Source organism: Columba livia, chromosome 2 (assembly GCF_036013475.1).
Source record: "Columba livia isolate bColLiv1 breed racing homer chromosome 2, bColLiv1.pat.W.v2, whole genome shotgun sequence".
Classification (NCBI taxonomy): domain Eukaryota; kingdom Metazoa; phylum Chordata; class Aves; order Columbiformes; family Columbidae; genus Columba; species Columba livia.
In genome coordinates this window covers 13,182,513-13,209,655 of record NC_088603.1, presented here as the reverse complement: position 1 = coordinate 13,209,655, position 27,143 = coordinate 13,182,513, and the positions used below count along the sequence as shown (strand labels likewise).

General features: G+C 37.2%; 1 long non-coding RNA gene across 1 annotated transcript; it reads left to right on the top strand.

The window, feature by feature from the left end:
- The first annotated feature begins 307 nt into the window (after positions 1–307).
- LOC110356151 (uncharacterized) lies at positions 308–25,601 on the top strand. Its single transcript, XR_002409249.2, has 3 exons — positions 308–441; positions 22,453–22,539; positions 24,164–25,601. It is a non-coding gene; the product is annotated as an uncharacterized LOC110356151 (long non-coding RNA).
- The last annotated feature ends 1,542 nt before the right edge of the window (positions 25,602–27,143 follow it).

Genomic DNA, 27,143 nt, shown 5'->3' with positions numbered 1-27,143 from the left:
TGATTCATCAAAATATTCTTGTGAATACCAGTCAGTTTTGCTGATTCTCTTCACTATAAGCTTTTAAAACAGAGTATTTGCTACTGATTTCACAAAAGAGAAATATTAATGGCAACTGTGGCAGACGCATTCTGCTCCTGAAAGCAGCAGAAACTTTTTGGCAGATGGACCACTATGGTCATGCACACACCCCTTGGTTGACAAACAGGGCCTTTGACCAATGAGATGCCTTGACTGAGAGAAGTTTCTGGACCATACATGACCATGAATGACTAGAGCATAGGTTCAGCTAGGCTATAAGGGCAGCTGGAGGCCCATTTGAGTTGGTTTGTTGGGAGCAGCAGGTCTATCGTGAGGTCTGGGTCTGTAGTGAAAGACTCTTCTCCTTAGCCTGGTGATGTAATGAATGTTTTGTGGGAACTGAGACACCTTGTTGACCTGGTAAGTGATCTGGGTACCCTGAGAGTCCTGACTTTGACACAGAGAAGGAAGTTGTGCATTTTGAATCATTACTCTAGAGTTTTGGGTTCTGATCCCTGTGAGTTTGAGTTGTTGTGTAGCAGTTGAACTCCTAACTGGTATCTGAACCTGTGTTTTATAATGTTGTCGGAGTGCTGAATAATTTTGGATAAACTCTGTTTGTAGCTGGTTTTCTGCTAAACAGTTCTCATTAGAATAAAGTCTGCCTGGGGCTTGTTGCTTGCCTAAATTGATTTTTGGGGTGCCTCTGTGACAGAAACAGCTGAAGAAAGTAGTACAATGTGACAGCAGGTAAAGCAAAGAGGAAAAAATAGAAGGAAAAACGAAAGAAATTAAGGAAAATGGATGAAAAAAGATGAAGTAAATTCTAATTAGTGCCTGCTTGAGGCAACTTTAGTAATGTTGCAAACTCATGGCTGAGTCTTGTTAGCATAAAATAGCTTCATAGCAATGAATTTCCTAACAGCTGCACCCAGCTGAGATGCAGCAATCCATATAAAAGGGCTGAGATTCATGTGCAGTTTCTGCATTCCACATCTTAAGTTTGCAATATTTAAATTTTCAGATTTTTTTTTGCTAGTGTTAAAATATTTCTCCCAATTAGTCTATTTCTTTCAGAAATTAGCTGAAATTTTGAAAATGGAAAATAACAGGATTTTTTCTTAAGAATATGTTGATACTATTTGTAAAAAAACAAACAAAAAAACCCTCAAGAAAGACAGAAGACTAAACTTATGTAATAATTTTTTTTTCTTTACATTTGCCTCCAGCTAGGATGAGAGTTGTTCTACCAGCTTACTAAGGTTTTAATAATATGAAATGATAAAGGAAGAATATTAGCTTTGTTTTGTCAGGGAGTTAACATTATGTGTTACCCATACATCCTTCTCTAAGATAAAGCAGGTAATAAATATATTTCCACTGTGCTAGTGATATCCTGAGTGTAATGAGTGAATGAAAGATGAAGCAAGGTATTTGAAAAGGAAGGTTCAGTTTAATTTGTGTATACTGCATCACTAATTTACCTGTCCTTTATACTTCGCACAAACCATCTGAATGCTGAAATACACTATGTGTGCATTTGAAAACAGCATGTAACAATCTGCTTGCTGGAATTGCAAACTGGATGTTCTGCAGACTTCTGGGAGTTAGAAAACCCAAGCAAACAAACAAAATCCAAACGTTTTTGCTAATGAACAACCCCAAATGTCAAACACTGCTTGTGCATTACTCTCAATTCCCTACTTTTCTTACTCTCTTTTACTGATCAATATTTCATTTGCTTTTCCTGTACTTCAAATTTAGCCAGCTTACAGCCTTTATATTTAATTTTATGAATTTCTAATGATTGTCTTAAATTAGATCATACCATTTACTTGACCAAATTTTGAAACTAAATCCAGACCAGTGCTGGTTTGACGCCAATATTTAGCCACTAACTTTCTAGGCTTATATTTAGATATAATTGTGTGTGTTTAACCAATGGCAATTTCAACTCTTTCTGTCCTGTGTACACAAAACTGCCCATCTGAGCTGTGCATAAATGACTAATCAACTATGCAGAGAGTACAGTGTAGGCGAGTTCTCTGGATCCAGTCTATGAAGAGAATTAGAGGGATTTTTTTCCTTAAAAGTAAATACTATTTTATATTGATAAAGGTGGGACTGAACGAAGGTGTCTGACTTTGTTCTGGAGCTCCTGAAGCTCAGGCATGTCTTTTCGTGACTCTGCAATTAGGGTGGTGCCCTCCAGGATAGCTTTGCAACAGACATGGGCAGTAATTTCTTAAACTATTGTAACAAGAGTCACTGGAGTTCGTGTTCCATGTTATTAAATATTAATTATAAACATATGCACACAGATATGCACACAGAGGAAATTCATCCCTTGTGAAATGCTGTGTGTTTAGAAGACAAAGAATCAGTGATGGTTTTATGTTTCTAGTAAATCAACATCTTTGTCCTTGGAGACAGCTATTTGGTGTATTATAGTAGAATCAGATATTGTTTATAGTCACACTTTTATTTCACACAAATATCCTTTTGCATGAAAGAATTTAGATTTTGACATGATACCAATTATATATGCATACACAAAATATTTGTGAATAAAACAGGCAGCTAGCTCAAAAACTCTGTCCACCTATAGCTAAGTAATTGTTGTTTATAACAATCCTTATTACTCTGCATGTGCCTACCGTGAGCATAGATGATTTCAAGGAAAAAAAAATTTAATTTTGGCACTGTAAGTAGGAATAGGAGAGAATATAACTATGGCCCTCTCATGCTTTTAGCTTTTTTATTTTTTCTTCAGTTGCTTTCAGAAAAATTTATTATGCTTGTAAAATAGTTTCATGTTTCCATTCATACTGGATAATTTTGAAAGGGAATATTATAAGTTAAACGATGTGAAAAAGCACTAAATGTTTTATAAACAGAAGGGAAAGAAATTTTCTTCTTTCCTTGTTTAATAAGAGTTGTGCCAAATAATTAAAACAAAAAACTGACAGCAGGAGATTTGCTATTGCTGCCTTCTACATAGCACAGACATCACTGTACTCCTTTTTTTCTGCCTTTGTATGTTTGAAGAGCTGAGATAGAATAATTTACTTAAAAAAAAATCAGCTTTGATAGTTTCATCATGATATGATACTCATAACATCAAACCAATTTTTTGATTTAACACTCACTTTTCATTAGTCATATAACTTTTTTCCCTTTATTTTATATTTTAATTTGAATATTCTAATTTTTTTAAAGTGTTTGAGTAACTGAGAGACTGATAAAGCTGCTGACAGATAAGCAGAGGGTAGGCAAGACCCGTTACTGGGTCCTGAGAGAGCTATTCCAGTTCCTTCCCACCCTGCAAACCCTCTGGCTCTGCCAGTCCCGGGCCTCCCTTAAATGAACTGTTTCTGATTCATGTATGGAGGAATCTTCTGCAATAAGTTAATATATAGATCAAGTGTTTATATGCATTTAGCTGATATAGTGTCAATTCTGCTTTTAGTTTTCATGCTGCATTATGATGTGTCAACAAACACATGGTTTCCAGGATTTCTGAACTCTGAGGTTGCTCTGTACAGTGGTGTGGTGTTACAATTATTTTCCCTAAATAAGCTTTCCTAGGAAGCAACTAGATGGTAGATGACAATTTCGTGACAGAGTGTCAGGCAAAGAGGAACATCCTTCTCCAATGTGTCCTCCCTGACATTCCCCTTTCATGAATTAGTTGTTACACCCAAGGAAAGAAAACCTGCTAATAAACCATTGTGCAAATGCCACTTCTGGGTTTTCCTGACTTAAGCTGGTCAAGCCAACCTGATGCTGTGTTGTGCTGTGTGGTCATAACAGTCTAGATTTCTCTACTGCCTCATTCCATGACATAGATGCTTCTGGGGTAAATACCATTCAGCTACCTAAAACTCTACTGGACAACTGGGCTTCCAAAATACTAATTCATAAAGGACCTGGTATTAGGAGCGCACAGATAGGGATCTACTGCTTAAAAATGTTTAAAAAAATCTTCCATGCCCTCTTTGTAAAGCAGGTGATAAAAGAGTGAGTCTGGAGGCAAAATCTGGATGGCTTGATAAATAAGGACTGAAGAAGGAAGGACAATAGAGGACAAGGAGTTACAATTTCATCATTTTTCTGTAATAGGAATGTCATGGTCCTCTGTCAGTCACAGGCCCAATACAAGTAGAGTTTCTTTGACCCTGACAGTTGATTTTTTTAATTTTTTTTTAAGCACAATAAACCAATGAACCATAACACCCTGGTGCTTTTAGTTTTTTTTCCTTCAAAACTTTCTTTTTTTTTCCCCCCCAAAAGAGTTCATTTTATGAACTACTTGGCATTCAAATATCAGATTGTAGAAAGTTTTGCTTTGCTCAGAAGAGTGGTTGATTCACAGGGCTCTGATTCTGGTATAGTTTTCCACTTGTTCATGATAGTAAGACACTGCCAGGGCACCAAAGAAAAAGATTCTAAACTATGTAGTTGTTCGAACTGAATAAGTACTTTGGCAAAATATTACTTCTAGATATTTTTTCCTAGCATGACCTCTCTCTTCCATTTCCCTTGATTTTTCTTGTTGACAGAGCTTTGTGACTTAGGAGCATGGAATAAATTAAAGTGTTGGCCAACATCCAGCCAACAAATTGAAGCTTACACTAGGTATGAAGAGTGCTGAAGTCCACCTATCAAGCTTAGCTCATTGTTAATAAGCGGAGCATAACCTAATCCTAAATTAAGAAGGTACCTGAAAACTAGTAACCTTGATTCCAGTAATGCTGGACAACACTTGAACAAAATAACTTCCATTGTGTTTTCTGTTTGGTTGAACAAGTCAGCAAGGCTGCACAGGGTAGTTTAATGTAAAGTGGGTACCTCTGGTGCAATCTTGCTGACACCTTTGATCATGATCCCACAGCTTTCAAGTGGCAGTCTAGCTCAGAAATCTGTGAAATCAAATGAGTTGTAGCTTTCCCTTGCAGCAGAAAGTGTCAGTATTCTTAAAAGTTGCAATGGTTTAGCAGTTTACTGGCCTTATTATGCTTAATGGGGGGTGTACTAGTTTAGCTCAAATATAGTGGGTGTTTTTTTGCATCTGATGTCTGATTAATCAGAAAGCATGACACACAAATAGAGATTTGCTTAGACTCTCATTGCCATCGGGGAAAGCATGTGGTGGGGCTGCAGCACTGTTACACACTTCCCAAGAAGGAACTTTTATCTAGTTCTTGGTTTTTACAAACTCTTGTGATCTGATCAGTTCCCCAGAGTAGGGATCTTTCTTCTTCCTCCCCCACCCCCTGCTTTACTAGACAGATGCATCAACAAACAGTAGGAGGGCTGGCTCATCTCCACTGATAATAGCACACAGGATAATTTTGCCAAGTGACTCACTTTCTTCTTTGGCTCTAAAAGATATTTGAAAAAAGAGTGACATTAATTTAAATAGATTTCCCATAAACAGAATTTACAAAAAAAAAAAAAAAATCCTTGCTTTAATCTCATCTTTAAAGAGTACAGGAAAGAAAAAAGCCTGCTATCATGTTCCAGCATTTTAAAATGTTTATTGAAGAATGAACATATTTGGAGAAATGTATTTGCAGTGAAGAATTTTTACCTCCATGCACATCAATGCCTTCTTAGCCTGTCAAGGAAAAATAATGCTTTTTGCTTTTATAGCTAGACCCTCATCTAACCTTGACCAGGGTCGTGGCATGGAATGAATTGATAAGACATACTTCATTTAGGATTAAATAACAATGAGACTGACAGAGCCTAGAGGGGTTTGAAATCCTAATGGAGAGTTTATCAGCACTCTTAGAGAAAAAAAAAGGAAGAAAAACAATATAACTGGGATTAGTTGTTCCCTATGTGCTGGTCACAAAAGACAAACATACCCAGTAGGCTAATCTAACATGATCTCCCAACATTTTAAAGGCCACCAAAGGTGTTAAATATGTGAAACAGAGAAGCATTCTTAGCTGATTCTTACTGGAATATGTGTTACTCAACTTTCTGAGCTCTCCTTCTTTGTTCCTTCGCGCAGGTTTTCCTGTGCTCCAGCGTATTCTGTTATATTGGCTGCACTATGAGAAACTTTTCAGTTTTCCTTCTAGAAGCCAAGCTCCAAATTGAGTATCTTATTGTGACATAAATAGTTTGTTGGAAATACATTTCACATATTTCAGGAGGTCAGTAAGACACTTGATCCCATTTGTAGTATTGGAAAGAAAAGAGAAAGTCTAAGATCTGTCTGGCATTCCACGTCAGGAGATTGTGCTGTAAATGGAAAGCAAAATCTTTACCACAAATAGTGCAAGTTGCTACATGGAACTCTGTGCTTTTGGTGCCTATTTTCTTCTCAAAATGCATAGGCCAGTCTAAATTTGCACCCTAGAAACAAGTTCACAAATAGACCCAATTTAGTTTTTTCCACCAGCAGCATAGGTTTCTGATTACTGTTATTATAATATCACTATTTATATATATCATATCAGCTTAAAGGCAAAAAAACACCAAAACCTGTGGCCAAAAGTAATTAATGAATTAAAATAATCTGTCTATTGATGATTCTCCCCAAAAGTTCTGGTTTAGTCTGGGGTTGAGTTAACTTTCTTTCTAGCAGCTGGTATAGTACTGTGCTTTGGATTGAGTATGAGATTAGTGTTGATAACACTGTTTTATTTGTTGCTCAGTAGTCAAGGACTTTTCAGCTTCTCATACTGGCCTGCCAACAAGAAGGTGGGGAGTGCACAAGAGGTTGGGAGGGGACACAGCCAGGAGAGCTGACCCTGACTGACCAAAGGGATATCCCACACCATATATCATGCTCAATATATAAAGCTGAGAGAAGGAGGAAGTGGGGAATGTTTGGAGTGATGGTGTTTGTCTTCAAGGCAAATTGTGATGGATCCCAGCTTTCCTGGAAATGGCTGACCGCCTACCTGCCAGTGGGAAGTAGTAGATTAATCCCTTGTTTTGCTCAGTTTGCGTGCACGGCTTTTGCTTATTAAACTTATTAAACTGCCTTTAATCTCAATCCATGAGTTTTCTCACATTTAACCATCCAGTTCTTTCCCCAGTCCTACTCAGGGGAGCGACTGACCAGCTGCATGGTGCTTAGTTACCGGCTGGTGTTAAACCATGACAGTGAAACACCGTACCTATAGAGTTATGCCTGTGATCTTGCTCTCCTGAGTTGTGTCCATGCATTTCCTTGCAGAGCACCAGTTAGTGCAGGCCAAAACCAAAGCAGGAAGCATGCTAGCAGCTTAAATCTACTGATAATCTATGCATTAGTTTGTGTTCTGGTCTTGTTCAGTTTACTGGTATAGATGGAGCCTAAAAATTTAGCTTTCCTTGCCTTAAGCCGATATCTTCCTGAAGGAGAGATGCACTTCAGACTTGTCATTCAGGAACTTTTACAGAGCAGGGAGGGAGAGGAATATGCTCTTTAGAGGACAAGGATGTACTGTAGATAGTTCTGTTCTGCACTTAGTAAAACCAGATGCAAAACGATACCTTTTCCTGTATCACCTTTAAAACTTGCCTTGAGAAAAATATAACTAGCTAACTACTTTCTGAAGATCTTCAACCTGTATAAGAAATTGAAGCCTACAAGCTTTTCTTCTATTCGTCTTTCACAGACCATGAAGAAATATTATAGAAAAATTTAATCATAGGTGGCATCAGCATTCATGGAATCGAATATCCAGATACCTCCAGAACTTGCAATCCAGATATGATTCTAATTGCATTTAGATGTCTGTAAGGGTGAATGTGCTGCAGCCTTTCCAAATATTTATACTCATAGATTGCAGTGGGTTAGCTCTGCTAAGGTCTTTACAAGCCCTTCCACAGACGATGTATCTCTTTCATTTAATTTTCCAGACATGTACATTCTATGGTGATGAACTCACAACGAAGACTAAATGACTTGAGCTTGACTGGATAAAGTCACAGTTCTACCTTTGTAGGAACTCCAGAGCTCCCAGGATTTCTACATACTCAGTTTTCATTAATCCTAATATAGCTGTTCCTGTTAATGCAGTTTTGCTGACCACTTCCTAAGAACTTGATCACTGACCTGCTTCTTTATTTTCTGTCATGGTATTTTTCACGGAATTGTGCTTAGTAACATAAAGTAGATCTTCAGTGCCTTTCCTTTTTTTTTTTGCTGGCCTATCAATGGATCAGGTGAGCATGTAATATGTATATTTTGATTGATCTTTCCTCTGATCTAGTAGTGAAATTTTGCAATACAAACATGGAGGTCGAAATATACTGATGGGCAATTCTCTCTTGGGCGGAACTTAACAATGTGTTTTGGCTGTTCTAACAGCTCACTTCTGTGCTAGTGCCTGGCTAGCGTCCTCTTCCCTACTCTTAGGCACAGACTTCCACTTCTTCCCTTGCACCATTCCTGGTGCTTATCAAGTTCCTGGCACAGCTGAGTCTGCTCACTCCCAAACTGACAGAAAACCAACACATGGCAATTGAAAAATAGTCATTTTGGTGTTTCTGCTTACTGAGAGATCAGCCAAATTATTGCACTAAACAGTCATGCAATTAATACCTTTAGAAAATCCTGTTACAGATTTCCTTCATTATTTCTCAGGCAAGAAGAGTAGGAGGGGCATCCTGGCCAACAATATGTAGTTGTGGCTATGAGACTTAAATTCTTATCTTCAGTTTATTTGAAATCTCAACCTAAAGGCTGACAACTGATGGTACAAGTCATTCTTTCAATATAAATGGTTGCCCACTGTTAAGATGAAATATGTGAATGTGAGTAAAATACATGTTTTTTGCTTTCTCTCAGTGTCTTGTGGGTACAAAGATGTACATTTCCCCATGTAATAAATATAATAGTGCTTTTTGGAAGCACTATGAGCTTAAATCAAAAGAAAACAATTCCCTTCACTCTAACCAGTCTTGAACTCGATTTAAAAAAATTCAGCTATTTATTTTTTTTGTCATAAATACAACATGTTCCCAATTCAACAGCAATTAGTAATACGTTTAAAGTTTCTGTTTGCTTGTAACTGTCAGTGTTTTAGTGATATTTAGTCATCTGTTTATAATATTTTCCCAGAGAAAAAATATTTAGGCAGCAGCTTGAATGCTCTGTAGAATAGGGCCTATCTGCCACAAACAAAATGAATGCACTGATTGTTTAATTTAAAGAAATCTTTGCTAAACACTGAAATGGAGTTTTAGAGTTCAAAAATATTCAACCTTCTAATGTTGGTATGTAAAATACTTTCTCAACGACCTGCCAATTAGCACTGAAAGTTAATTTTGAAGTGTTTTATGAGTCAGTGAGAAGCAAAGAAATGATGGCAAGTTTGCTCTGATCTTTTAAACCTTTCAAGTAGTACTGATGGTTAAAACTAATTTTGTGATAATTTTAATTTACATTTTCATAAAAATCCCTTGACATTCTGCAGTTTTGACCTGTGTTTCTGAGGGATATTAATGATTCATCTGAACAAACAAATGGGATGAATACTGATAGGTAGTCTAATAAACAGAATGTTAAAAATAGAGTGTTTTTTCTTTTTTTTTTTCTAATTCTTATGAAACAGAATTAAAGATAGATATGACATAAAATGAAAAGAAGAAAACTGTATATCTTTGAGAAGGTTTCTCCACGATTAGCTTAAAAGAACCCATATTGTATTTTGTTTGCTTTGTTGAGGAAGCCAGACCTAAATTAAGAAGTTATTCTATTGGTTAAGAGTGTGTGTGTGTGTGTGTGTGTGTTTGAGGCTTATAAGCTCTTTAAAACAAATTTTATTTCAGCTGTATATGAAGTTGCAAAAGGTACTAAAATCTATCTTTGCTATCCTTCTGCTTAAGGAAACAAATGTTGTGGAGGAGTTGTAATGCTCCCTATTTCCATCAGAGGGTACTATAAACATGCCTAAAGCTTACTTTTTTGGCTTCAGCTGCCAAGAAATGGATGTTCCCTTCAGTTTGGAATTTCCTGATCAGTTTCAGTGTTTATAAATTCTGTGTACCATCAGGTACATTTGCCTTGCTGAAAATTTAAGTGGTTTATGTAGCCTCATTAAAAATATTTGAAAACAAGTTTAGCGAATGTTTTCTTTTCCTTTTAAATATTCACTGGATATTCCTTTCTAAAAAGGAGTCTTGTTCCAAAACTCCTCTGTGTAAAATGCCAGTGTGGATGGAGGTAAAAATTGTTCCTTATGCAACGAATATCTTGCATACCCTGGCTGTCAAAGTATGCTTGCTTGCTTTGTAGATACAGAAAGCAATTCTCTGAGCAGAGACAGAGCCTGAGAACCTGAAGTGGTATAGTCAATATAGCTTTTACAAATGTGTTTTATAGAGAAGTGGCAGTCACCTGCCAGTGCCTTGGGGCAGATTCTCTTTGGCCTGTGGGTGCTGCTCCTGCACCGGTGCCACACTGCCCTCTGGAGTGGGTGCTCTGGGACACTTCAAATGGTTGTTTGGGTTCAGTGACCTCAGCTGGTCTTCTTTGTTCTTATTTTCATATATATAAAGCTAAGGGCATTATATGTGTGCAAGAAGGACATATTTAATAGTTTTCTGTCTTTTTTTCAATGACAAACTTTGTTTTGTTTACAGTTTGTCATCCAGGCACAAGGGAGCAATGGTGCCGTGCACCTTTGGCTACAAATAAGAAGTAATGAGAAATGAGCAGTTCCTGAGCAATGGGGAGAAATGTGGGTGGCCTGTCAGTGCTCTCAGCCCTGATAATCAAAATAAATTCATAGTTTCTAATACAAAAAGGGCTAAGCCTAAATAGGATGGTAGCTCGAGGAAGCATGTTAGAGATGGTCACTGTAGATGCAGCTCAGACCTTCTCTCATCTCCAGCCTTCATCCTTTTCTCCTTGGGCAACAGTGTCCTCTCTGTCTGGGTTGTGTTGGCAGCTTGCAAACAGGCAAGTGCTCAGTAGTAAATTAAATACAATTTTAGAGTCCAAAATTACAATAAAACATGTAAGTACATGAGTATTCACATGGTAAGAGTTCAGTTTGTTTATTCAGAGTTGTTAATAAGAAAATGTTTACTTTTTATCAGAAAAACCTGGGTGAGATTAAGTGTAGTAATTGGTCCATATTATTGTAATTTAGTGGCAAATCGGGTACTATTTGTTGTTCCACAATGAACATGTAATGAGCATATACTCTGGTTTTATGTGGTCTAATTTAAGAGAAACACTTTTCTGCCCACTCTTTACTGAGATAAAGTCTGTACCCATATGTGATGCTACATCTGCAAAACACCAGAATAAAAGATCATTGTCTATGTCAGACCTTCAGATTGTAACATGGATTCTTATAACGTTGTACTCTACTAATAATCCATTGTAGTGGGACCATTTGCAGAGTAGGGTGTTATCTGGCTTATGGATATTGGAATAGGCACATAGAGATCAAACTGTACTTGCATGGTTCATGAAAAGCATAAAACTTCCTGGGTATGGTATGGAAAACAAATTCAATCAGACAAGAATTCTATCGGCAGGGAGTAGGAATTCAGTCTGATTTTGTTCACATTTTAGAATAATAAAATTCAGTTCTTATTTGTATTAATTTCATATACGCTACATCTGTTTTATGCACAATCACCCCCAAAACCTTCTAGTATCTCCTTTAAGCAAAACTAAAGCTTATATACCTCTGAGGGTGATATGAAGGGAAGTTTATTTTAAAACCCTTTTTTTTTTTTTTTTTTTCCTGCATGTACAGCCACCAAGAATTAAACTTAGCTGTATATCTTCTGGATGCTTCTCACTTTCCTGTTTTCCAGATTGCTTAAAAACAGGAATCTCTTGCACCTCTTTTTCAACAAAAGCAACCCTTCCACATTTTCTAAAACTCCGATATATGCTTCTTCTAAGCCCACCATCTTGCTGCACAAAACTTGGATCCTCAGAAACTTGTGTAATTTGGCTACTAATTTCCTGAAGGGGTAGGTTATGAGTTCCGGACTGTATGCATGAACATGCAATATAGTGTTAATTGTTAATATCATCCGGATGTTGAGATGATGAAATAAAATCAGTCCAGTCATTTTCCTCCTTGGTTGGCAGGGACATCAGGAGATTATCTAGTCCAGTGCCCCAGCTCCAGGCAGCTGGAGTGGGTTGCTCAGGACCTTGTCTGGATGGGTTTTGAGTATCTCCAAGTTTGGAAACTCCAGAACCTCTCTCAGCACCTAGCTCTAGAACTTGATTATTCCTACAGTAAATTGTTGTGGTTTTTTTTTTTCTTGTGTTTAAATGTAATTCTCCATATTTCAGGAAATACATCTAGAGGTAGAAATCTCAAAGAGTAGCTAAACAAAACTAGACTGGTTTACTAACTGGAAAAATAACACCTATCCTATCCTGTCCTGTCCTATCCTGTCCCCTTTCTATTGCCATATTATTCATATAGCTTCTCTCATAATGAAATATGCATTTTTAAATATAGGTAAAACAATTTACTTTAGTGAGGTCATACGTGGGAATGACTAAATGTAAGCAAATTCAGAATCTGGTTCATTTGACTAAAAAAATCTGAAGGCCTAACTATTTTTGCTTAGTTTAGACTTTTAAACTGTAGAGATAAATAAAAAAGAGCTATAAAAATGTACCAAATCTCAACATGTGAGCGTTAGAGGCATTGGCACCGAGTGTTTTTCTAACCTTCATATTTGAGTGTACTGAACTTACTACAGTATAGAATTCTCTGTGCTATATTCTGATTCCACTGAGGTAAATAACAAAACTCCTATTGTACTCAGTGCTACAGGATTAGTCCCTCTATTTTTTGCTGGGGCAGAGGCCTTTTCCTTACTATTATTGTATCTTCATATAAATATAGCAGCATTATTGAAAGCCTGAAGCTTCATGCCATTGCTTTGCTCATCTTCTTAAATTCAGTACCACATGACATATTTCTGTGGAGCCTTATCTCTCAAGCCAAAAAGAAAAGCATGATCACAATAGTCAGCTTGGCTTTTCTTCTCATCTCTATATGCACTTCAGTGCAGGAGAAGTTCAGACACCACAGAGCTTCAAATGGTTTATTTCAAAGGCATTAAGAAAAGAAAGGGAAACAAATATTGAGCTATTACAAAGAAGTTTTCAGCCAGTGCATGTGTATTAAGCTTACTTTATTCTATCCAGCATATTCAAAGACATCTGATTAGACTGTCCCAAATAAAAAGAACAAAGCTTTCTTCAATCTGTGCAGTACAGATAAATAATTTTGTGGGAGATTTTTATCATTTCTCAGTCTCTGTACTGGAGACTTGTTGAGACATTTCAAACAGGGTATGTGCGTTGCCAAACACAGTCCTGTTCAGAATATGCTAAAATATTGTATCTGGTTAATTGGAGATAGAAAAAGTTGTTTCTAATCACTAGATGACATACTTTGCAATTCTTATAGATATTCAGTCATATTTCTTGCTTTGCTTCATGTGTATTTTCAGTGAAATCACTGGAACAAGTCACAAGAATGAGGGTGGGCCAATATAGCAGCAGAAATTGCTGTAGGCACAGCACACAAAGGCCTTGTTGTGACTCTTGTTTGGGTATCCTACTTTAATCTTCATAGTCTCTAATGTTTCAGCAGTATGGTAACTTTTATTTACATGTAGCTGATATTTTTGGGAGGGACCATTGAAAGGCAAAAAGAAATAATAATATCATATTCATTAAAATAGAGATAGAAGAGGACTTTTTTACCCAGTTCCTTAGCTGCCAACCTCTACTTCTCTTCTATTCATCAAATACATCTTTATTTGAGTTCATCTAATAACTTAGCTTTGGTTTTATGCAAACCAGTATTGCCACTATAGTTACACATCATGCTCTGTGTCTTGGATATTGAGACTTAGAGGAAGTTGCAAGAGGAGACTAGAAGATTACGTCTACAATAATAAAATAAAAATTACTGAATAATGGAGTTGATGATTCTTATGATAATATTTTCCTCATTTTGAAATAAAACGTATGATGGAACCTCCAGAACTGAGTTTAGGAAACATCTACGTACATTAACAAAAGGGGTACTTTGTGTATAATTATGTATCAATCAGCACCCACATGAATCTGCAACTTAGAATTTTGAACAGCAAAAACCCCTTACTGAGTACTTAAAAATTGCCAATTATTTAATTTCTTTCCATGAATCCTCTTTTCTGTGTTTTCCCGTTCTGAGCATTGTCCTTTCCTCCTGCTGTTTACAACAATGATTGTTGATAAACTTAATGGCTACTTACCTGCTTCATCCACTTTAATCACATTGCTTGGCCGGCTTTCCTTTGAGTGCCTCTGCATGACTGGCAATAGCATCGTGCCTCTTGCAATGAATTTGTGACCTGAGGAAATTAACTTCCTCATTTTTGATGTATTTCCTTTTCATTCTATTTGTTAATAGACTAAAGTAGTTCCCAAAAATGTTACCACCTGCCACCATCTTCACTGGAGAGGAGACAAAGTGAATCCCACTGCAGGGAAGATGATTTTGAAGGTGATGTTTTAACTGAAGAATAATTACTTTAAAATGTTGTAAGTGGATCCAAATCCACAGTCTCCTTTTGCTCCTTCCACCATGGCCGTCACTCTTCTCCACTGCCACGTGTTAATACTGCTTGCAGCAATATGAGCAAGCACAAAAGGGTTTATGGCTGATTCAAGCTCACCCAGGCAGCAGTTATCAAATTGTGTCACTCCCTGTATACATGTAAATGCCTCTTTAACTGGAGGTGCACACATTTTTTCTAACCCTTTCTTCCTGTCTCTAGGAGACAGACAATAAAATAAATTGCAATAGGTTTTATTGCGCATCTGGGGAAGTGATAGAACTTGTAGCTCTGGATCAGCAGTCTCTGATTTCATATTTGCATGAGGTTAATAAAGAAAACAAGACAATTGATGTAATACCCTCTGCAGAAAATGTTTCTGTAACTGATGACAAAACCTTCATGACCACAATGCTACAATACATTAACTTATCACTACAAGTGATAGTTTGTGATACTCTTTTGTGATAGTTTTGGGAGACTTAATGTTAAACTGCTTTGTACACATCTATACAGTAGTGGTCGATAAAAAAAGTGATGATTCCACTTGGAATTGTTTTTTAATTAGAATTTCTCTCTGGACAACAAACAAACTTCTTTTTGTATTCACTAAGACTTGATTTTTTTTTATTTTATTTTAATTTTATTTTTTAAAGCAGACACCCTGCCAGCTCTAGAGTGCAAACTGTGATTGGAACATTCCTTGAATGGAAAGAGGGGAATGTTCCACTGATCTTCTCTTGCAGAAGCAATCTGGCTAGTTTTGAATTCTGTTTCAGGAATGTGCCTTACAGCACCCCAAACATCATTCATTTTGGAAGAACAGTACTTCACAAATATAACATTATGCTGAGTTACAGTAACATTTGTACAGCATTTGGGGATCTTGACAACACTCAGTAAAGCTGTATCATTTACAAAAAACTGTATTGCTTTGCAGAAGGGATAAGGTATTTGTGGGAAGTAGGATTCTTTGAGTAGTTAAAACAGTCTGGAAAGGAATAGTGTTATTTCAGTTTTCTTCAAGGAATTACAGTTGTTTAATTAGAGTGAGAATCTGCATAAGATTCTTACTACAGTTGTTCTTCTTATTAAATGAAGATAATATACGTGGCTTTATGGGAAGCCAGAGTACAGTGACTTTGTCACAGCATTCTTTGTGTGAAGTTCAAAGATGCTGAGCGCAATAAATAATCAAAATATTCTGTAAAAATAGTCTGCTCATACAGGATTGTGTTTTTCAATATTGTTGCTTTATTTCATTTAAATAATTCAGCTTTCTCTGACAAGAAGTTCAAAATTAAACTGATTTTCTTCTTTCTTTTAGCCAACTGGCAACTGAAGAGCTTGCTGTTGTTTTCTGTTTGCTGAGTTTCTTTACACTGCAGCTCTATTGCAGCAGGTGCTTCCAGCCATTGTGGGGCTCTTGAGAAGCAGGGCACCTTCCCTCTGACTCCATCCACTCCTCACAAAATTCCTTCCTGCAGATTCCTTGTGTTAGGGGTAGCAGAGTTTGGGAGCAAATGGTCCAGCTCCAGGCACTCCTGTACACTTGCTTGACTCACAGGCTTTCTAGCTTCATTAGCTCTCATGTACATGCAGATATAAATGGCTCCAAGCAGGGGGATTGGACTGGATGATCTTTCGAGGTCCCTTCCACTCCCTAACATTCTGTGATTCTGGTGTTAGCTTTCAATGGGCCTGCTTCCTGGTGGGATGAGTTCCCAGCCAAGCGATTTAAATGTGAGAAATGTAGCTTGCACCCTCTCTAAGTGTGGCCTTATCATCTTACTATTCCTGCAGATATGTAGTCATTTTGGAGGCAAAATATAGATTGTGTCGTGAACAGCTTATAACTCTCCACTGCCAAATAAAGCTCCAGTTTGTACAATACAGTTTGTAACATGGATTGTAAAACTGCTCAGTTCCTTTGCCTTTATTTTTGAGCAGCAGATCGTGACAAGCTTGTACATGAGTGCCCAGATGAGAAATGTGAACTTTGTGAGTGGGATACTCATATACTTTCACATTAGATGTTGTTGTCTTTCTGGGATCCAAGAGCTTTTTCCTCACCGTTGCCCAAAGCACTTGCAGTGCTGCAGACAGAGAAACCGAGCGTTGTTTTCCCTGCGTGTGCTGGCCTGCAGGAACGGGCCAACTGAGGAGACGAGCAGATCTGCAGAGTGCTTGGTTGTCCCAGCCCTGAGCTGGTACAAAGATGGATTATACTGCATCCTGCAAAATCCCCTTATTAAAGCAGTAGCCAAATCAGTTTGGCATTTGGGGTTCTTTTTTGCTCCCAGCAAAGTCAATTTGAGCTCTGCAGCAGACTTCAATGAGAAAAGTATAAGGCATTAAATAACATGCTGCACAGCTTTTGTGTTACTTGAAAGGAATCCAGGCAGACCTTTGCCAGAGTGATTGTGAATGTGGTACTTTTCCAAAAGAGTTTGGAGGGCCTCAGGCTTGGCCAAAGGAGTACAAAACAGTTCAAATCTAAAACTGTGGTAAGTTGTCCAAAACATAAATGACAGACAACAAAAAAGCATGAGAAACATGGAAGCTATAATTCAAGTTAACATCTGAGCAGAGTACAAAAGAGAGATGCAGCTGGTTAAATGAACTTTTTTTCTAAAGAAACTTCAGTTGTAATTTTTTTCATATTGAATTTCAAAAATAGTCTTCGCTTTGCCCTTTAAGTGAACTGGAAAAGAACAAATGACAATAGCACAGTAATTTGGGGGCCAATTTTCCTTAAATACATGTTCTATTCGATATTGAACCCTTTTGATATTTGGAAGCTTCAGGACTCAGTTCTCTGAAAGAAGCTGCATAAATTGAGGAATTCTGACAATACCATGTGGCCTAATAGCTACTTGATCATGATTCCTCGGTGGATCCCACTGTTCTGGCTGATTGGAAGGCTCTCAGTTGCATACGGTAATACTGAAATCCCAGTCAAAATGCCAGGGTAGGGTTGTGCATGCGTTGTCATTGTTAAGTCGTATTGTCAGGGTCTTTGTCATCTGGCTGAAAAATCATTCTTAGCTGAGTATACAAGCCTGTAAGCACATCCACTTGACTATTTTTGCATATTTTTCAAATGACTTATTCTCTTTTGCCACTTTTTTTTTAAATTATTATTTTAAAAGGGAGAAGAATGAAAATCTTTCTCCCCAAAATCTAATATTCAAAGTTGGGATGAGGTATGTTTTGTTTCAGGGAATTTCATTTTTCTTCTGGTGCTGCTGCTAGGCTAACCCACACCAAAAGGTGCTTTTAGTCTTTCCTCTTAAAGAAATGTCTTGAGAACATTTAGGGGGTTTTGTCACGTTTACAGTTGATATACCTGTGGCATTTCCTTGGTGTTGGCTGCAAGGTATTTAGGATCTGCTTCTTTTGCACTGACTCACTCTGGCTAGTGCCGTATTGGAATAGTTCTTCCACTGAAATAATTTCACATTGTTGGTATAGTAAAGTATGAGGGAGGGGACTGTCACCGATCCTTCTAGAAATAACTGATATTTAGCAAAGAGAAATTTGAAGTTATTGTACTGTAGCTTTTCTTGCATATTTAAAGCTTTTTTTATTTTGTAAGAACTGAGGATTTGATATACGTCTTGATCGTCACATTATCTAATTACATTTAATATTTGGCCTTTTTGCAGAGGGGGAGAAGAAGAGAGTTTCTTATAAAGCTTGTGTTGTATATGAACAAAGACAGGCAAATCCCAAGAAAGCCTCTTAGAATAAAGCACACCACTCCTTCCTCCCTTTACAGGTTTCATTATACTTTTGCTCTATTCCTTCTTCAACTAGCTGATCTGTCTTGGTACTTGTACTGTACTCTACCTCCTGATTTGGGAATATTATTCACACTCAATATTACAGAACAATTTATATCCTTTCACATTGATCTTGCGGTTGTATTATATATTAATATTAAATTTAAAAATAAAGATGTTTTAATAAAAAAGAAATGGAAACCAACAATTCAGCAGTTGGATTAAAGCAAAATTTACACTGATTCTGAAAAGACTTAGGATTCTCAATTACCTGTCAGATAAAGATGAGTCAGTTATTAACCCATTACCTTAAAATGTAGTGATGAAGGTTTATTTGCTTTTTTTTTTTAACTGTGGCAAAATTATACTAAAATGTAAAATAAAACTTGGTTTGTTTGTGAATGACAACCTTCATCATTTTCTCAACACTGCCACAGACACAGGGTCAGAAAGTGGTCAGCAGTTACATTCAAAGTCTATTTGTGTTGACAGCTCCAGGGCAGGTCCTTGTCTCAAGAGACCAAGATGCACCTCTGTCTTGGGTCAGGCACATGGAAGGACTTAAATGTCAGGTTGGTTTGGATGCCGGGACCTACGCCCCAGAGTGGGTGCTGAGGATGTGGGCTGCTGCTCCCCAGCACAACCTTTTCTCCCAGGAAGGCAGTGGAGTGCCTCATCTGTGTTACGGGCGTGTATGTAACACTGTAGGAAAAGCCAGTGTAGTACTGTTCAGTGTCAGCTTGCAGTCCTTTCTCTCTTATTTCTTACCCATGTTTTCCTCTCTGCCTTTTAGTGCAGCACTACAGAGTAGCAGAAAACTTATTCTGAGTGCCCGTGTTCTCCGACAGCCTTTGTCACCACACTGGCTCTATGCTGGTTCTGTAAGTTATGTGAACATGTCGTGCAGTTGGCCTGGGGATGTCTGTGTGCCCATGATACAGCCTGATTAGCAGCCTCTGGTGATCCCACCTGAAAACCAGGCATATTACAAACCGGAGACCTTCCTGGGAGAAATCAGAGAAATTTATGCGGTACCTGCTGGCAATTTGCCTGGCTTCAGCCAAAGGTATTGATTGTTACATGCATTCATTTTAGGAAGCAGGCTTTCTCCATTTTTTTTTCAGTGAGCCAATACACAGCTGTGAAATCATTTAGCTGACTTAAGTAAGATTGTTTGACAAGGAGAACAGTTGTGTTAATATAAACGAGCAAGTCTTAGTTTAATTGCCTTCCTTTTTCAAGCAGCCCCGTTTGTTACAATCAAAGGGAAAGATCCTAAAACATTTTTATTGCTGCCTTAGCTCTCCCACAGAGGAAAGGTGTCAGATAAAGTAGTAAAAACATCTTACACTGGTTCAGTATTAGTAAGAAAGTCTCTTATTTTCAGGCTGTTTCTATTTCTTAGTTTTAGTTTTTGTTTTTGTTTTTTTTGTTTGTTTGTTTTTTGTGTATGTGCTTTTTCATTTTGTTTTGTTTGTTTTCTTCCCAAGACCTCTCTACATGCTTTGTTGCTCATATTTGTTTCTTCAAGTTTTCTGTCTCTCTTCCTTCACTCTTTACTCAGACATTTGTCTTCTCAAACTGGAACCTCCTTTTAATATTGACTTTGCAAGAAATTTGTATCTTCCACAAAAGAGGACATGCTTCTTGGTGATATCTGCAGGTCCCTGAATAGTTTTGATTGGTTCAGCTTAAATTGTACCTCAAAATGACAAAGAAATAAAAATAATAATTAATAATAGTGTATACCAAACCAGATTGCAAAACAGAAGCTTGAGTTCAAATCCCCTTGAAGGTGGATTGAATTTAGATAGATGCACGCATGCGTGCTAAGGTGGGAGCAATGCCTCTTCTAGCACTGTTTGGTGCAGCTGACGCTCTCCAGGACAAGTGACAACAAAGAAGCTTCAGAGCGGGACAACACTACTTTTTCCTCCCAACATTGTGGCTGCATCCAGCTTTTAATCCATGTGTCTGAAGCCACCTCTTGTTCCACATTTTGATTTAGCGTTTGGATGAAAATACAACAATTCTACACTGATTGCTGTAGAAATCCCTCCACATTTGCCTAATATCAGCTCTATCAAACCTATAACCAAAGTGAGCGTCTTTATTGCATTTCCCATTTTAAATTCCAGACTTCACTGATTGACACCTGTCCTGGATCTGACTATCTGCTTCTTCAACCTATTTCTGAATGTCATAAAATGAGTAGGATGCATTTTCAAAGGATTCATTTTATGAATTCTTCTACAACTTGTAGCATTTGAGTGTCAGGAATATACTTTGAACATACAAGAAATTACTTCAGTGTGTCGTTCATACCCTTGAGGTTCCCACTATTGAAATTTGTCCCTTTCTTATCCTTTCCCTTCAACTTTTCCAATTGTTTTCCAACCTGTTTAGCTGATTTTTAAAAATAAAAATCTTCTACTGTCACAGAAATACCTAACAGAAGGGAGTAAAACATACGAGTTGTATTATCAAACTCATAAAATGACACTTGATTAAGTGTCACGTAAAAGACTTCCCAGAAAGTAAGAATTTATGAATTACATGGAAAAAGAAGTGATATAAAAGTGCAATAGAAAAGAGAGACTGGGGAGATATGATTTGTCATTGTGACTGACAGTAAAAAAATAGTATTCCTGATTCTGGTAGTGAGTGGTGATATCCTCTGAGACTCACTTTTCAGACTAGTTGTCTGCTGTATTCAGTACAGTTTAGTGGTGGAATCATGAGGAGGAGCAGCCTTATAATAGACTTTGGGAATATTCCGAAGTAAGAGAGGAGTCTGCTGAATGATAAAATCTTGTTTCATGACAGTGTGGAAACAGCCATGCCACCAGGTTGTAGACTTCAAGTTCATCTTCTTCAGTAGCTCATTCATGGTTTCTTACACAGCTACCTTCTGACAGCAGTATGAGAATTCAAAGAGTTCAAGGCAGTTAATTACTACAGTGTAGCTAATGAAGTACGGTGAAAAAATGCCAAAGGAACAGTTGCTAACCTAGGTAAAAGCAATGACCAACAACGAGAGCCAAAAAACCCCACAGGTTAAAGACAACTGAAGACAGCCATAAAACATCTTGTGTCTGGAAAACAAAGCAACGGATTTGAATTTTTCCTACAATATTTCCCACTTACATTCTTACAGTTTTATTTCTGCAAAATTAAATTATTTCATAATCTTTTTGGGAAGGGAATAGAGAATGTTTTCCCTTTTGCTCTTTCTTGGGCTTCTATGGATTTAGTATTACAATATGTCCATGCAAATACTAGTTAATTAGTTAGACTTGAACTGGAGCCTTGTTTTCAATGTTGCCACACATTATGCTATTAAAATGTCCTAGATTGTGAATATTAACATTTGAAGAAGTAATGGCATTAAATTAGGAAAGGTTGCTTTAGCTAAGGTCAAGGAAAATCTTCAGGCTGTTCCAGACTAAAGTTCTAGGATCTTTTGATCAAGCAAGAGTAGACTGTGCATGTGTTAAGGTCAATACCAATGTGATGTCCAAGGCCTTGAATATTAATATGATTGGCAGACAAGCTCTCTGTATTTTAGCCAGAGCCTCTCAAGAAATGACAAGGTAGCTCAAGTTCTAGGCCACAACCACTGGATAAAAAAACTGCAGATATCCCCAGACTCTCAAGTACTGTATAATTATTTACAAATCCTTCTTAATAAGAAAGAATGAAGAAATGATATGTGGAAATTAATAACACACTCCTTGTCCAGTTATTTTCACAATTGTCCATGTAATTCCCTTCCCATTTTACTAGAATGTCCCATAATGTGTCCTTTCTACTCTTTGAGGTAAAAGTAGCAACAGTTTCACATGAATAGTGAGACTGTACAGTTTGGATATCTGTCCTTCAAATATCTGTCAATTTTTTTTCAGGAGGACCAATGCCTTACTAAGCTTTGGGATTGTTTGATAGAAAGGTCCACAAGTTTCCATTCAGGTCTATTTTTGTCCTTTACGGCTGTTTTCAGGAAAAAGTCCCTTATACCAGTAGAAGGGATTGTTGAATAATGCACATGTCAGAAAGTTTCATTTTTTTGCATATCATTGTTTCATCTCTTCCTCAGGTTTCCCTGAGAAAATTTCTTCCACCCAGAAATCCAACTTCATGTAGTCTTATGAAGATCTCTGAAGAGTGACTAGAAGAAATACAGGTAGGCTACATTGTTTATTAGGGACATGGTTTAGTGCCAGAGTTAGGTTAATGATTTGACTTGATGATCTTGAAGGTCTCTTCCAACCAAAATGATTCTATGATTCTATGAATGAAAGGCTGGAATTCCCACTTTTTGATTGTCATGGATAAAGAAAAGAGATGGATTTTTTGTTTGTTTGCTTATTTTTCCAAGTGTAACTTTGCTATAGTTATTAATAGCAGCCCAAAGTTAACTTTATTGAAATTTTGCCATTGGTTTTTCAAGGGCGTATGATTTTACTAGAAAGAGAGGCTTTTTTTTTCTTAAAAAAAAGTGTATATTTTTGTTCTTTGCCCCTGTGTACTATTATACATGACTGTTACTGACTCTTGCTTTTGTAATAATACAGAAGAATGCAAACAAAAAAAATCCAACTTTCCAGAAAACTCCCTGTACAATAGAATATTTATGGTCAGAAATCCCAGGCTGGCCATTTTATATACATGAGAAAATCTGGAATTTCTCTAGTGCAGTAAGATCATCAGGCAGAAAAAGAGTCACAAGCAAAAAAGAGCAGTGATGTTGACAGAGAAATATTGTGAACATTTAATGGCAGTTCCAGTAGCTGCACAGTGTATTGTAGTTAAATAGTTTTGTCAGCTGCTTTTCTTGTAACCATTGGCCATGCCAGAGTTCTGTATAAACCTTTGCAAGAGATAGGATCAGCTGTAATGAAATTTGAGTAGCTGACATATTAGGCAATGCATTATGCTGGAAGAAATGCTCCTTGATATTTTTCCAAAGGACTGTCTCTCAACTGTAATCACTTTTTCCTTACATGCATGATGTCACCAAAGACTTTAAAGAAACTAATTATTTTGACATTGACTGTAAAATAAATAGTTTAAGAGCATCTGAGGCTCTTCAGAAATTATTTCCTTTATGCTATATTGATAAACACTCTAAGAAACAGCACATAGCAGAAGTTGATTTCATCAGGCCTGCTAGCTGCTGGGCCAGTGAAGCGGATCCCAAGCAATAGGAAAATCTTACTCATTTTTCTGCTCTAACAACTTTGAACTCCATAATGGAAAGGAGTTTTTTAGAAGACAGCAAGTTACAAGGGAAATTTATTCAAATATATTTTAAAATAATCTATTTTAAAACAGTGATTTTAGTTAATCAATATGACTTCAAATGGTTTAAATACCTAAATGCCAGATGCTGAAGTTATTTAATCCCGAAGGAAAATAATAATAAACTGTGCTTTTGTACCCTGAATTGATGTGTCTCAACACCCCAAAATTCAATCCCAGCAAGTCGACTCAGAACATCTGAGATACTTAGCCATCCCTTCAGATTCAGTGGAAAGGTATAAGTAAAATCAAAACCAAGCTGGAAAGCCTAGATGGTGAGCAGAGCATTTCTTGAAGCTCTCTATGCATGGCATGCCAAGCTTCAGCCTGTCTTTAAAACAGAGGTACTTGGTTCAAGACTGTATATTTGGCACTTCTTCCTCTTCCTAGTCCAAGTTAGGCAGCCTATGAAGTTGAGACTCATCCTGTTTTTTCTTTTAAAAAAAAGTTTGCTGGAGAAGTTTTTGCTGCCTGTCTTTGGTTTAACAGATTTTGTTCTTGTCCAGACTATTTCAGACCTCATCTCGATGTCCTCTACAGTTTGGGATGGATCAGACTTCTGCTTACCACTTCATAAAAGAGTACCCTCACCACCAGGTAATAAAGTAAGTGCAGAGAAGGAAGGAAAAGGAGCAAAGGGAGGAATATATTCAAACCATCTTATTAACATTCATCACCAAGGGCCAAAGGCAAACAATAAAGCAAGAAGGGCAAGTTTCTGAAGTTCAGTGCTCATGCTGGAGCATGGAAGCTCTCATTGAACCAAGACAAAAGAGGCCACACTTTAATTATTTGAAGGTTGTCATTTTTTATTTGGAATTTGTTTTTACTGAAATTTTGGGTAGCTGGTTATCTACATCTAATATCTTCATTTTTTCTATGCTATTTTCCTTCCAATCATGTGAAACAAGAAATTCTCTTCATCTTTCTGTATTCTTGACTAGAGAAGTTGAGAACAACATTTTCTGTTCTGTATGAAGAAGATTTCCATTCTTTCTGACTCCCAGCTTTTTATCTTAAACTGCATGGCTTCAGTGGAGTTGTGCCAAATTTCAGCATCTCAAAATCTGGTTCAGCATTTCAGGTTGCAATTAGGAACGTGAAGTGACAGCAGGTTTACAGAGAGCTCGTCTGGCTTTGCCAGGCCTTGCATTGCAGATGCAGGTGTTTCAGATTCTTTGTTTACATTATAATGACTTTATTTTGGCTGGGTTTTTATCTTATCCATTGTAACCTCCCATCTTTGCAACGTACCTGTGCTGGTATGAGGAAAGTGAATTACACAGCTCCATGTAGAAACATGAAACCACATTTTTACATTTCCAAATATAGATATCAGTAGTGCTTATATATGTCAGTAGAGGAATGCCAACACCACCAGGCAATGTGATCTCTCATCATCAACCAGCGACCTTGATGAGAGGATTTTCTAGCAGTCAACAGTCCCTTGCGGTCATCTTTGAAGTACTCCGGTGTGATCAGTGCCAATCAACGTGTATCTGTGGAAAGCAGATCTCACCAAATGGACTCCAAATAAGTTATTGGAAAGATTCAACGTTGGTTGATAGGATGCTGTCAGGCTTCTGCAAGGCTTTGGATATTGCGCCGCACAAAGAAACCAGAACAATGCTAAATCAACATAGGCTATTTGTAAACCATATGGATTATTTGCTAAACAGCAACACAATAGGGAGTTATCATACCGGTGTGGTTTTGCAATTTGCAGATTAATAGTGGTTTTTTTTTTTTTGACTGTACTCTTTTTGTTATTAAGTGTACGTTTTTAACCTGTAACATGTAATGTAATAAACACAAAGCCCTCAGCAGCAGCAGCTGTAGCTGACAAAAAAATAGGTTAAGTGTCAAATAACAAAGATGTCATTGATACTTGCTTTTTAGAAATAATAATAAAAATAAATCATATGCATGTGTTAAAACAGTAAACAGATATCATATTTCCTGACCATAGGACTCCTTCCTTGAAGGCTGTTACTCTAGAAAGGACTTGGAGGCTGTGGAAGCTAGACAGTTCAGCATAAATTCTTAGTTTGAAACAGTGGTAGAGAGATGTATGTGGTCCTTAGGAGAGGAACACAGAGAGGGAGTAGAGAACTGTCTTTGTTTTCTTCTGATATGAATGCTGCTGCACAGAAGAGCCTTGAGACCGGTCAAAGAAACAGAAAACATGTCAGGTCCTGAAGCAGTGCACTTTTTTCAGTAAATGAGAGAGAACTTCAAGTATAACAAAAGCACAATTTGTAAGTACTTTGAACTAGAGCAAGAAATAAACTACAGCCAAAAGGTTAATGAGCTATTGGTGGTAGCAACTCATTGTGGATGGTGGGAGAGCCTCACTGAGGACTTTAAAATCAAATCTGAAGATTTTTCTGAAGTGTTCACTCTGATTCTAATGGAATTACTGAGCTGGAAGGAGAAATTAAATCATAAAAGTCCAATGGCCTGCGTCATGAAGATGTTGAGACCTTTGTCATAGTGGTCGATTTTGTCTTTGATATTTCTGTGATGCTGGCTTGCATATTAATATCACAATCGGTATTCATTTATTTGCATAATATGCTTGCCAAATACCTCTTTTGTTTTATCTTTCTTTTACAAAGAAAGAGCTGAGACAAATATATTTGTTAGGGACATACAACCCAGTTTAGACCCGCCTAGTGCCATAGGTGTTCCAGTGTCTTCAGCACCAAAAGTTTTTGCCTAAAGGAACAATTCCTTCCTACATGGACACCAAAATTTCTAAAAAATTTTCAGCTTGATGAGAATAAAAGGGTTTGGAGCTATCAGCAAATATCTAGATCCTGTTCACAAATGTGTGTGAAGATGGGTTTTCACTGTGTGTTTGTCAGTTTTCAGAGAAGTATGCGTTAAAAATCCAAAAGCATGTAAATTTCAGAGCAAAAAATGCACAATTTCAGTCTAAATAAGGCAATATAGAAGTGTAGCCTGAATTTATTTTTTTTTCTATCACTTTATTCCTGTCACTCACTCCTCTCTACTTATCTTAAAGCTTTCCTGATCTTAGAAATCTCCAGTGCTTGTAATTTGCCACAGTACTTGCTACAAAAAAGGCAAGATGGAAAATTCATGAGTTGCCTTAAGCTGAATTCTTCTAAATTCAGGGTTTTTTTTTCAGTATCCTGTGCTAGTGTGTATGGTGTGAGATGGCTCATTTAATTTTCTTCCACAAAGATACTACCCTTCTAGTTTGATGCAAGCCAAGCAGGGGTAGGGTAACAGTGTAAAGTTTGATGAGCATCAACAAGGTTAAGTTCTCTGTAGTGCAACAAGGCAAATTATATTTTTGTGATAGGGTGTCCTTTTGGTTATACAGTCATGGTGATTGTCACCATTAGTATGTTTTTATTAAAGCTAATTCCAAAGTAAAATGCTACATATATGTGTATGTATTATGTGATATCATATCAAATGGTGTGCACCTTCCTTCACTTTCTGCATGTCCCTGAA